Source organism: Chlorocebus sabaeus, chromosome 7 (assembly GCF_047675955.1).
Source record: "Chlorocebus sabaeus isolate Y175 chromosome 7, mChlSab1.0.hap1, whole genome shotgun sequence".
Classification (NCBI taxonomy): domain Eukaryota; kingdom Metazoa; phylum Chordata; class Mammalia; order Primates; family Cercopithecidae; genus Chlorocebus; species Chlorocebus sabaeus.
Window position 1 is genome coordinate 134,898,737 of NC_132910.1, and position 13,059 is coordinate 134,911,795.

Sequence of the window (13,059 nt, forward strand, 5' to 3'; positions counted from 1 at the left end):
AAGCCAGAAGGCAATGGAACAGTATCTTCAAGGTGCTAAATAAAAAATAATTATGAACCTAGAATTGTGTGTTCAGGGAAAATAACTTTGAAGATTAGAACAAAATAAAAGTTTCTTTTTTTAACCTTTCGTTTCAGGGGTAAATGCGTAGGTTTGATCTAAAGGTAAATTACATGCTACAGGGCTTTGGTGTACAGATTATTTCATCACCTAAGTAACAAGCATAGTACCCAATAGGTAGCTTTCCAATTCTCTCCCTTCACCCACCCTCCACCCTCAAGTAGGCCCTGGAAAAAGTATTTTTAAACAGACTGAAAGAGTTTGCCTCATAGATCCTCATCAAAAGAAATTCTAAAGGATGTACTTTAGGCACAAGGCAAGTTAGTCCAGTTAGAAAGTTTAAGATGCAAGAAGGAATAAAAAAATGGTAAATATGCTGCCAAATCAAAAGAAATATCAGTTAAAACAATATTAATAATAAAGTTCCATGGAATCAAAAATAGAAATAAAATACACTACAATAATTGCATATAAATTGAAAAAGACCTAGTCATTGTTTTCTCAATTGAAAACTTTACATTAAATTTTGTAAGTAAATGTATAACTTTAAAGATAGTAGGAAAGAGAAGAAAGTGAGCAAAAATAATCAATCCAAAATAAGACAAAAGAAAAGAAAAAAAGAAAAGATGGAACAAGAGTAAAGGCAAAGTTGATGAGAGAAATAAATGCAGACATGTTATCACTTCTAACCGACACCAGGACTAAATCCACCCTTTGGAAGACAAACATTACTGAATTGGATTTTTTAAATGCAACTATACGTAGTTAGATTGAATGAGTAAGATCTAGTATTTGATAGCACAAGGGGTGACTACAGTCTTATAAATAACTTAAAAAGTATAATTTGATTGTTTTTAACACAAGAAATGACAAATACTTGAGACAATGGATACCTCAGTTACCCTGATGTGATGAATACCTCATAAACATATGTACCTACTATGTACCCCCAAATTAAAAATTTTTTTAATGTAACTATCTGTCACTTATAAGAATTGTTTAAAACGTAAGGCTATGGTAGCATTGAAAATAAAAAGGTAGGAAAAGCCATAGCATATAGATTTTAAACAAAAGTCAACAGGCGTGGCTATATTAACATCTGGCAAAATAGAGTTTAAGGAAAAATCATAACTAGAGATGAAGAGAAGCCGCAATGAAAAGACTCACTTTACTAAGAAAATGGATCAACTCCAAACTTCTAGTAACTTAGAAACAAAGTCTTAAAAGAGATGAAGCAAAAACACACCTATAAGAGGGAATTGAAAATTCTCCCATCTCAGTGGGAGATTTCAGAACATCTCTCCAAGTAATTGATAGTTCAAAATCATTAAAGATGCGTATTTTAACAGCATAATCAACATGAATAATCTTATGGCTAGATACTGAACATTGCACCAAATGAACAGAGAATTCATATTTTTCCCAAGTATATGTGGAATAGCTATGAAAAACGGACCATGAAATAACAAATTTCACAATTGGTGTGATACAACCCATATTCTCTGGCTATAGCTAGTTAAGTTTTAAACCGACATTGAAAGGTAAGTTTCTAATTACTTTTTAAATAATAACATAAAGATCTGTCATACACAGCATTAAACTAAAGTCATTCCACGTCATCCTTACTGAGTTCTCTCTGTGGTCTCTGTGTTACTAAGTTGGCTATTTGGCATCTGTGGCTGATTTTTCTGCATGCAGCCTTAATCAGACGCACATGATTACCACGTTAGACATTTTACCTCATTGGAGGCAACCTCCTTAGTACAGAAGTCGCATACTGTACACTCTGAGGTGTCAGGAGCAAATCTTGTGACGGGGAACCCAGAACTCTCTAACAGAGAAAATGAATCCTCACTCCCAGTTCAGAGCGATCTCAGATGACATGTGGTTGGAACACGCCTTGTCTAGGTAAGCAATGGCCACGGTTTTAGATCCTACATGCACCACTTAAGAGACTTCAAATTTTTGGGATTCTATGTTTTTATATAGTGTCAGTTCTGATAACTTAGCCTTTCTTTCTACAAAGTAGGCTTCAAAGATAGAGAAGATTGTTTAAAATGTTACAGCGTCGATGGCTAGGCTAAAAAAAAGACCTTGGTCTGAATGGCACGTGCTACTATGGAAGTGTGAGCACTGAAGATGCTGGGGAAAATTGTCCAACGAGGCCTGCACGGGGCACAAGGGCAGGCATGGTCCCCTTTGTTGTCGACCTGTTAGGTCAGCCCTGAATAGCTTTTTTTTTTTTTTTTTTTTGAGACGGAGTTTCACTCTTGTTGCCCAGGCTGGAGTGCGATCATGGATGCGATCTCAGCTCACCGCCACCTCTGCCTCCCCCTCTCCCGGGTTCAAGCAAATCTCCTGCCTCAGCTTCCCGAATAGCTGGGATTACAGTCATTCGCCATCACGCCCAGCTAATTTTTTTTTTTTTAGTAGAAATAAATATTTTTTTATTTTTATTTTTTTATTTTGTATTTTTAGTAGAGACGGGGTTTCTCCATGTTGGTCAGGCTGGTCTCGAACCCCCGACCTCAGGTGATCCGCCCGCCTTGGCCTCCCAAAGTACTGGGATTACAGGCGTGAGCCACGGTGCCCGGCTTGGATACCATTTTTAAACGTGGTGTTTTCCTCCATCTATACCCACAAACATGCAAAATGGCCTCAGTTCTTCAAAGAGCTGTCTCCCTCTAGTGGCCAAAGATTGAAAAAAAAAAAAGAATCCTGCAAGGAACTGGAGTCATTAAGGACATAAAACCTTTACACTTGTGTAGGGAATATAGAAATAGTCCTTGAATTTGGAAGTATTACTGCAGCATATAATTTTATAAGTCTCCTCACTATGAATCTGGGAAGGATTTTGTCCATCTCAAAGGGTTACTGTGAGAACTAATCTGAGTATCACTAAATGAGATCAGCAAGGAGGTGTTGAGACCTTACAACTGGGAGGCAGGCAAGGAGGTGTTGAGACGTCACAACTGGGAGGCGTACTCGCTAGGACGTCATTGGCTTTGGCACAAGCGTCTAGAAGTAAAACGGCGAGCAATGACAAATCATGCACCCTCATTGTCACTCCCAAATAGTTGAAGACAAGGACTTCAGCAGGTGAGACCATGAATGTCAAAGGTATCCTGACAAGCTGGAGCTGCCCCGTGGTAGACATAACGATATGGCTCCCATGACTGGAGGAACACCAGGGTCCTTGGTCTCGCACCAGTTTGAATAAAACAACGCGGACATATGTGGCGTGGTTTTAAAGAGTTTTAAGTGATTTTAAGGAGAATTTAATAGGCAAGAAAGAAGGAAGAGGCTCCCCCTGCACAGAGACAGAGGGAGGCGTCTCCAAGCCAAAAGAGGGAACCCTGAGCTCTGTGGAAAACAGCCAGTTATATGAGGAGGCTGGAGGAGGCGGTGTCTCATTTGCATAAGGCTCCATGATTGGTTTCACCAGGCAAGTCTTTCACGTGGCCCATAAAAAAACTGGCCTTGCCACCCTAGTCCTTTAATATGCAAACACAGGGCGCCTTGATGTTCTACGCACGTGGGGATATGTGGGAGCGGCCATGTTGCTGGGCACATGTGGGGACAAGAAGACGGTAATTGCCATGTTTGGGTGGACCCAGTTTCTAACAGCTGGCATTTGTGTATCAAAGCTTGCCCTCCCCCCGCCCCACTCCTATACTAACAGTCGGGGCTTTCCTGCTAGACAAGAAACGTTTCTGGAGCTGCTTTAAAAGAAAAAAACTTCCCAAGGACCCCTTTTCCTCTCTGTGTGCCTAAAATAATTTCTTAATAACTCCTGTAACAATTATGGCCCCTCAAAAGTGTTCACGTCCTATCCCTAGAGCCTGTAGATGAAGTAGGTTCCATGGAAAGGGGGAATTAAAGTAGTAGATAGAATTAAAGTTGTCAGAGGATTATCCTGGATCACTGGGGTCCATCCAGGGGAATCACAGGGGCCCTTAATGTGGAAAAGGGAAGGAGAAGAGCAAGTCAGAGTGATGTGTCATGCAAAAAACTGGAAGAGCTTGCATGGCTGCTGCTGTCTGGAGTGAGGGAGAGGATCACAAGCCAAGGCACGTGGGCAGCTGGAGGGGTCAAGGAAAAGGATTCTTCCCTAGAGTCCCCAGAAAGAAACCTAGCCCTGCCAATACTTTGACTTTAGCCCCGGGAGACCCGTTTCAGGCTTGTGACATCTAGAGCATAAGATAATACATTTGTGTTGTTTTGAGTCACTCAATTTCTGACACATTTTTAAGAACAGCAATTTTAAATACAGCATAAACACCATTTATGCCAATTTTATGCCCATTTTAAATACAGCATAAACACCCCAGGATCTTGTTCCTCAGTGCTCCCTCTCACATTGAGAGGAGCAGGCCCTGCCGTTCTCCCTAAGACTGGCCAGGCATTAAGTACATTTGCAGGCTGAATATCTTCCTTCTCTTGCAGTGTGTTGGTCTCCTCCAGTGCTACACATTCTATGAATCTATGTCTTTGTAGCCTTTCAAGCAATTGATAAAACACTGATACTTTTGCCTCTGCCTCTGCATCTATTCCATAATGAGTTGCATCAAAACAAGACCCAACTCTTTCCCATGTTGCAAGATGGTGAGTGAAAAATTGAGAAGCTGGAAGCTAAGGAAAGAAACCTGTAGCCAAGGAGGCTGATGCCAGTGACAAGATTAAGAAGGGTAATCTCAAACCCAAAGAGCCCAGGAAGGGGAAGCCCCTCTACAGCAGACACCCTGTCCCATCAGGGGAATAGGCAGATATTTCTGACCTGCTTGGAGTCCAGAAAAGCCATGGACAAGAGGAAACATTCAGCCGCTAAATCCAGAGTTGAAAAAAGAGAAGGTTCTTGCTACTGTCACAAAACCAGCTGGGGATGATAAGAATGGAGGTGCCTGGGTGGTTAAACTTCCCGAAATGCCTACCTATGTGCCTACTCAAGATGCGCCTTGGAAGTGTGGAGCCCTGGCAAAGAAAAAAAAAAATCTCTTCAGTCAGCACGTGGAAGGCTGCAGGCAGCCTCAGTCCGGGGTCGGCTGCAGTCATCCTCACTGGGCACACGGAGTCCAGAGGGTAGTTTTCCTGAGCTAAGCAGTAACTAGACCTCTGGTCCTCAACTGAGTTTCTCTGCGTAGAACGCACCGGAAATGTGCCATCACCACCTCCATCAAAGTTGCTATCAGCAGTGTGAAAACCCCCCACGTCTCACTGCTGCACACGCACAGACACCAGGAAGGTGAACACTTCACACAGGGAAAGAAATGCAGCTTACACAGCAGCGCAAGACAGATGAGAAAGCTGTGGACTCGCACATTCCGCCCCGAACCACAGTTATCCCTCAGCGCCAGGGCTGCCTTCGTTCTGTGTTCTCACTCACGGATGCAACGCATCCTGACCAACTGCGGTTCTCAATTTCTTGCAAAGAACCTAATTAAATAATGGATACATTTCTTTCTTTCTTTTTTTTTTTTTTTTTTTTTTTGAGACGGCGTCTTGCTCTGTCGCCCAGGCTGGAGTGCAGTGGCGCGATCTCCGCTCACTGCAAGCTCCGCCGCCTCCCGGGTTCATGCCACTCTCCTGCCTCAGCCTCCCGAGTAGCTGGGACTACAGGCGCCGCCACCACGCCCGGCTAATTTTTTTGTATTTTCAGTAGAGAGAGGATTTCACCGTGTTAGCCAGGATGGTCTCGATCTCCTGACCTCGTGATCCGCCCGCCTCGGCCTCCCAAAGTGCTGGGATTACAGGCTTGAGCCACCGCGCCCGGCCAATAATGGATACATTTCAAACCAACCAACTAACCAAGCCTGGGTGCTTTTCCCAGAAAGCTTCCAGCCCTTTCGCTAGATGGGAGCCCAGTCCTCACTGCTGCAAGGAGGAGCAGGGGCAGAAACAATGAATGCTGTCCCCAGCTGCCCCCGGCCCGGCCTCCAAGCCCAACTCCTGCTGCACCTAGGGGTCTGCCACCGCAGGCTCCCGGGGACACACCCGTGCTGCCCCAGGGCAATGTGAGCAGAAGGGCCTACTCCCTGCAGGCTTCAGAACAAAGGCCCTGATTCACGGCTGCAGCTTCCTGCTGCTGCTGGCAGAAGACTGCAGGCCGGGCTCTCCTATCCAGGCAACATCACACTTCTGGCTTTCTTCACTGAGTCTCCAATAAATAGGAGGCTTCGAGTTGCAAAATGTGATGCTGTATTTCATTGAACCCCAAAGACCCCAAATGACCTCCCCCGTGCTTCTGAAGGGAGCCTTTTTTTCTTTTTTTTGAGACAGAGTCTCGCTCTGTCACCCAGGCTGGAGTGCAGTGGCATGATCTCGGCTCACTGCAAGCTCCCTGTCCCGGGTTCACACCATTCTCCTGCCTCAGCCTCCCAAGTAGCTGGGACTACAGGCGCCCGCCACCACGCCCGGCTACTTTTTTGTATTTTTAGTAGAGACAGGGTTTCACCGTGTTAGCCAGGATGGTCTCGATCTCCTGACCTCATGATTCGCCTGCCTCAGCCTCCCAAAGTGTTGGGATTACGGGCGTGAGCCACCACGCCCAGCCTCTGAGGGGTTTCTTAAGGGTGGTGTGTTTCCAGGATGAGTTACAATACCTTTTGTCCCCCAAGCAAAACTACTTTGCATATGTGCCACTCTGGTTCAGCCCACGAGGCTGTAGCAGGGGCTCACACACGATATTTTTGTGGGGAGTCACTGCCATTTGCTTTGATTGAGACTTTTTGGAGGGTTTTGCTGTCAAAATTCTCACTGTGCTAGCACGGTCAGCAAACACCCTCCTCTAGCCTCCTTCCAGGCTTAAACCCAGTGTGGAAAAGTTTAGTCATGTGTTTGATGCAACTGCATCTCGTTTCTGTGGAAACCCAGGCTGCTACATAAACCTAATTCTATATTCCCCTGGCCTAACCCACCTTTCACCAGCAATTTTAAGGGAGATTTTCGCCTTCCCTGGGTATTAGCCTTTGACTTGCAGACACTAGCGTGGCTTTGTGGATTGTGGAATACCTGTACACAAGAACTCATAAAACCACATCCAACACAGCCCTTTCAGAGGCTGTGGTCTCTCCACACGGAGGCCCGCTCAGCCTAGAAGACAAGCTCAGTTGAGTCCTTCTCCAAAGAGGACCAACAGCACCAGGGAAGGGCCGGCCAGCAGCCCTGTGGTGAGAAGCACTCGGCACACTCAAGCTGCAAGGACCGTGTCATGATTCATGGGCAATGCCTGCCACAGACTTGGGGGCAGAGGCTGCAGAGGCACAGGTTCCCCCGAATTAGACCCCATATGTCTACTTCAGAGCAAAGCAGTGTATTCAGTCTGTTATTTACTCGGACTCCTAAAGCAAGATGGTAGCCGAAGTCACTTCTGACCCTCCCAGAGCACAGGACCCTTCTAGAATCAGGTTCCTCGGGGCTTGGGCACTGGTGTCTCATTCCTTTTATTTGGGTCAAGAAATGTGCTTCTCTTGAGCATTTGACACAGACCACGAAGAGTCAGCCCTGATAGGAAATGGGGGCTATTCTGCCTAGAGCACAGGCAGAGCGTGTCTGATTTCCCTTTCCTGAAACTGGGGACGCTGGGAGGACTCATTAGGAATGTTTTCGTTGTTACTGCAAGTGAAGGAATGCTGACTTGAATTAGTTTAAGCAAAGGTTGAGAGTAAATGGCAGTGATACCCCACCAAAAAAATCCTGTGGAATCCCCTGCTACAGCCTCAGGGGCTGGACCAACAAGCACAAATGCAAAGTCGCCTCACCTGGCACAAAAGGTATTGTAAATCATTCTGGACATACATCACCCTTAAGAAACCCTTCAAAAGCACAGGGGTAGTAATTTGGAGTCTTTGAAGCTTAAAGAAATAGTGTCACACTTTTCCGGCCTCCCATTCATTGGAGACTCAATAAAGAAAAACAGAGAGCCTGGCATGGTGGGTGCCTGTAGACCCAGCTACTCAGGAGGCTGGGGCGGGAGGCCCTCTTGAGCCCAGGAGTTTGAACCCAGCCTGGGCAACATAGTGAGACTCAAGAAAGAGGAAGAAAGAAGGAAGGAAGGAAGGAAGGAAGGAAGGAAGGAAGGAAGGAAGGAAGGAAGGAAGGAAAGAAGGAAGGGAGGAAGGAAGGGAGGAAGGAGGGAGAGAGGGAGGGAAGGGAGGGAAGGAGAGAAGGAAGGAAGGGAAGAAGGAAGGAAGGAAGGAAGGAAGGAAGGAAGGAAGGAAGGAAAGAGGGAGGGAGGGAAGGAAGGAAGGAAGGAAAGAAGGAAGGAAGGAAAGAGGGAGGGAGGGAGGGAGGAAAGAAGGAAGGAAGGAGGGAGGGAGGGAGGGAGGGAAAGAAAGAAGGAAGGAAGGAAGGAAGGAAGGAAGGAAGGAAGGAAGGAAGGAAGGAAGGAAGGAAGAAGTGGGAATGGGGAGAGGAGTTGTGATGTTGCCTCGTGATGGGAGTGGAGATCTCAATGTGCCTCAAGAGAGGGTCAGGATGCAGTCAGGCCTCAGTGACCTCTGTTCTGGCAGGACTCTTCCACCATCTGGAATCTAGTTCGCTCTGTCATTGGCTTCAGACACTCTGTCATTGGCTCTTCTAGATAGCCAACATGTCTCCATCAGCTCCTGAATCTCCAGCTCCCAGTCAGGGGCGCTGACTCCTTCCCTTCATTCCAACTCAGAAGAGTCCAGGGAGGGGTTCTCATTGGCCCGTCTTGGGCAAGGAAGGCCTCTGGACTGACCGCCATGGCCAGCGCTGAAGCTGTCTGGTTGTCCTCACTTGGGTATAGTGCATACAGCTGGATCACATAGCTAGGGCAAGGGGCAGGTTTGAGGACCCGGAGCTGCTTCTGGAGGCCCACCCCTAAGTATAAGGCCCTCTAAGAAAAGAGCAGAGTGACCACTGGTTACCCCTCACGGTGAGCACCACCCCACAAGTCTGGACTGGGCATGGGAAGGGGTGGAGAAACCCTCAGCTTTAGAGTGGGTGAAGGGAGTCAAAACCATCAAAGTCCCAGTGGCCCGAGTAACGGGGATGTGTCCGAAACTCGGAGACTGAGGCAGGGAGACTCAGACAAAGTAGGGGCAGGAGCAGTAATGATAGCAAAAACAGTGCCATTCACTGAGCATGCATCTGGTGCCAAGCACATAGAAAGCACTTTACACGTGCTGTTTCCAATCCTTGCAGCAGCCCTGCATGGTGGGTGCTATCAGTCCCATTTTGCAGTAAGAAAATTAAGACCTACGAACTTTATGAGACGCTTCTATAGCCTCAGAGCTAATAGATGCCAGAAATGGTGCTTCCATGAGGGACCTGGGAAAGGGATGAAGCAGGATGAAGACAGTTGCTCAGGAGGTCACTTAATGCTCCTGCGACTCCCTGTGGCAACGGGACTCAGCGAGAAAGTGCCTTTTTTGGAGGGATTGTGCAGGGTCTCTGCTGGGGGAGGGAGCTGTAAGAAAACAGCCCAGAGGGAGACTGCGTGCTGGACTGGACCTGGAAAGTCTGGTGAGGACCACAGGTTCTTGGATTGCCTGGGACTGTCGTGATTTCACCTGGTATTTCAACATATGTAATGATGGCACCCCTTTCATTCACAAAAACAGTGGTGTGCTGGTAAATGTATAAAATAGGGTCTCAAATATATATATACACACACATGTGTGTATATATATATGCATATACATGTAGTATGTATATACTGTATATATACATACAATGTGTGTGAATATATGTATATGTATGCATATATGCAATATGTATTATTGTATTATGCATATGTGCATATACATATAGTATGTATATACTATATATACACTATATCTACACATACAGTATGTGTGTGTGGTGTATGTATATGCAATGAACTGAATGTTTCTGTCCCCCAAAATTCACATGTTGAAATCCTAACCCCCAAAGTTAGGAGATGAGGCCTTGGGGAGGTGATTAGTCAATGAAGGTGGGGCCTTCAGGAATGGGATTAATGCCCTTATAAAGGAAATCCCAGAGACTCCGTTGCCCTTTCTGCCACGTGAGGACATAGAAAAGATACCGTGTGTGCACCAGGAAACAGGCCCTCATGAGACAGAGAATCTGCTGGTGCCCTGATCCTGGGCTTGATTCCTGGCCTCTAGAACCGTGAGAAACACGTTTCTGTTGTTTCTAGGCCGTGCAGTTTATGGTATTTTGTAATAGCAGCCTAAAGGGACTATGACAATATATACACACATCTATTTGAGATCAAGGCTGTGTAATACAAAATTTACAATCCATAACAAAATCTGTGTTATTCTTTAATGTAAATTTCACATAGCCATCGATTCTCATAGAATAAAATTCTGTGAAAATTTTTGGTTGATTTTTGCTAAAACCTTGTATTCTTAGTCAACCTGTGGTTGTAATTCAACCGTGATTTGTCAAATGGAGACGCACTCCAATCTGCTAATTCTTTTCCCGGTAAGTCTATTGTTGCTAACTCTGATATGTGCACTAACGTTAAACAATTTCTCATCCTCGTGAAAATCATATTCATTAAACAGAAACCTCTTTCAGCTCCAGCGCTACTCACTACAATCATGCTACCTGCACGGAGTTGCAGGAATCAGAGCATCATTTCAGTGTGTATTATTTACTAATGGATGCATTTAATAACTGGCCTCAGAAAATGTAGTGATCGGTTCATTGTGCATCACCATGAGCAGCCAGGACAACCACACGGCTGTAAGAGGGTCCTAGTTCTGCCAGTAAACCATTGGCTCACCCTACTTTTAGAAGCTCGAATCCGTTCCCCCTAACTGCAGTGTTGGTGACTGTGACATCGTATTCTTCAGGCACCAGTCGAGGGGTGAGGGGGGAACAGGGGCTATGGTGTGGGAACCTGGTATCCGGTCTGTGGCCTGGGCTCTGTGGAACCTGTGCTTGCAGACCCCTAAACTGCTCCTCATGGGTGAACAGACAGGGCCACTGAAGGACAGCATAGGAGGGGCTGCCCCGGGAGCCACGTGGACTGTCTAATGGCTGCAGCCTCTCATCCTCTGAAAGCCAGGGAGAAGACGTTCTTACAACTTCCTGTACTTGGGAAGAATCTGAAGAGTCTGGCTCTACTTATAAAACCAAGTTTATTTCACATTTTTAGAAACCTCATGGTGCAGGGAAAATAATCAGGGAATAGGGGTTTGACTGCTAACTTGAACATTTGAGTGAGTAAGCTATTCAATCTCTAAATTTCCATGTCCAAATTTTGGCTATAAAATGGAAATAACAAGGACACATATACTTAAAGCATGCAATTATGCATTAAGTATCAATCAAGTTTTAGTTCATTAAAAATTGAAATGAGAAAATATGCATGAGAGAATCCTTGAAAAGAACAAATGCAATTTACACTGTTTAAATTTACCAGCGTTCAAAAGTGGTGGCATCCGTCAGGACAATCCACAGAACTGCTGCTGAAATTCCCACCGAAGCAACACCAGAGCAGCAAGAATTGGGTCTTTGTTATGCTTTGAAATTTCCTGTTCGTGATTAAGACAAAGAAAAGATGCAAACACTTGAGGAGGTTAAAAAAAATTCTCCAAAATTTCAGACAAAAAGCTTAATTTTTTCCAAGCTAATTTTTCCAGTTATTTTATTATTATTTTAGGAGGATGAGTAATGTCAACACACGCCAGGCACAGTGGCTCATGCCAGCACTTTGGGAGGCCAAGGCAGGCAGTTCACTTGAAGTCAGGAGTTCGAGACCAGCTTGGCCAACATGGTAAAACTACTGAAAATACAAAAATTAGCCAGGCATGGTGGCACATGTCTGTAATCCCAACTACTTGGGAGGCTGAGGGAGATAATCTCTTGAACCCGGAAGGAGGGGGTTGCAATGAGCTGAGATCATGCCACTGCACTCCAGCCTGGGTGACAGAGTGAGACCCTAAATTAAAAAATAAATAAATAAAGTAAATACTACTAATAATATCAATATAAACTATTTCCATAATGCTAGTCACCTTTACATTCCAAGATGATTTTTAATTCAACAAATTTTTGTTGAGCACGCTCTTTGTGTCCTCAACAGGCATGGTCCTAGACTCAGGGGATGCCTGACCTTGTAAAGTTCCAAGTAAGTAACTCTTGAAAAACTGTGAATATGTAGATTTTTATGTAAATCAGTACTCAGAGTCAGCATCTAATTTCTGAGTGCTCAGATGTAATAATGCTGCCCTGCAAGCTGTAAAACGAACTGACTGGTGAGGCAATAAGGAAGTGTCCCAGTGTGTGAGAGGAAAGGGCCCAGCCCCGCCTGCGCAGAGCTTCCGCTTGCACGAGTCTGCGTTCAATAACTCAAAGCAACAGGAGAGGTGAGATTCTGAGGAGGATTCTGAAAACACAGTGCATTACACAAAAATGTGAAGCAAAAGATTGCATACATTTGGGTAGATGGTGGGAAGGTGGCGTTTGCTTGCTTGCTTTTATCTTAATTCTCCTTCCAAAATTGAATGTTTTCAGACTTCGCTTGACTACAGCTGCTAACAGAAAACTTAGGAGCAGTTACTTTTTTTTTTTTTGAGATGGAGTCTTGCTCTGTTACCAGGGCTGGAGTGTAGTGGCACCATCTCAGCTCATTGCAGCCTCTGCTTCCCGGGTTCAAGTGATTCTCGTGCCTTGGCCTCCCAAGTAGCTGGGATTACAGGCATGTGCCACCACACCTCGCTAATTTTTGTATTTTTAGTAGAGATGGGGTTTCACCATGTTGGCCAGGCTGGTCTGGAACTCCTGTCCACAAGTGATCTGCCCACCTCAACCTCCCAAAGTGCTGGGATTACAGGCGTGAGCCACCGCGCCCGGCCCAGTTACTTTCTTTAATTAACAACATAATATTGATGGTCCATAACATAGCCGATAAAAGCAAAAAGACACCTTGAAATTCCACAGATCATAGCTCAGTTTGAAACAAATGAAAAACATTTAAATGTAAATTAATTTGGTATGTTTATAATTATTGTCTAAATAGATGAACAAGCCATATTTCAG

General features: G+C 45.1%; 1 long non-coding RNA gene across 1 annotated transcript in view; it reads right to left on the bottom strand.

Annotated features, from left to right (window-relative positions):
• Window positions 1–13,059, bottom strand: part of LOC119622341 (uncharacterized) — a 35,987-nt gene that overhangs the window by 22,351 nt on the left and 577 nt on the right. The window contains exon 2 of the long non-coding RNA XR_005238990.2: window positions 11,438–11,552. This is a non-coding gene — a long non-coding RNA (uncharacterized lncRNA). The remainder of the gene's footprint in view (window positions 1–11,437; window positions 11,553–13,059) is intronic.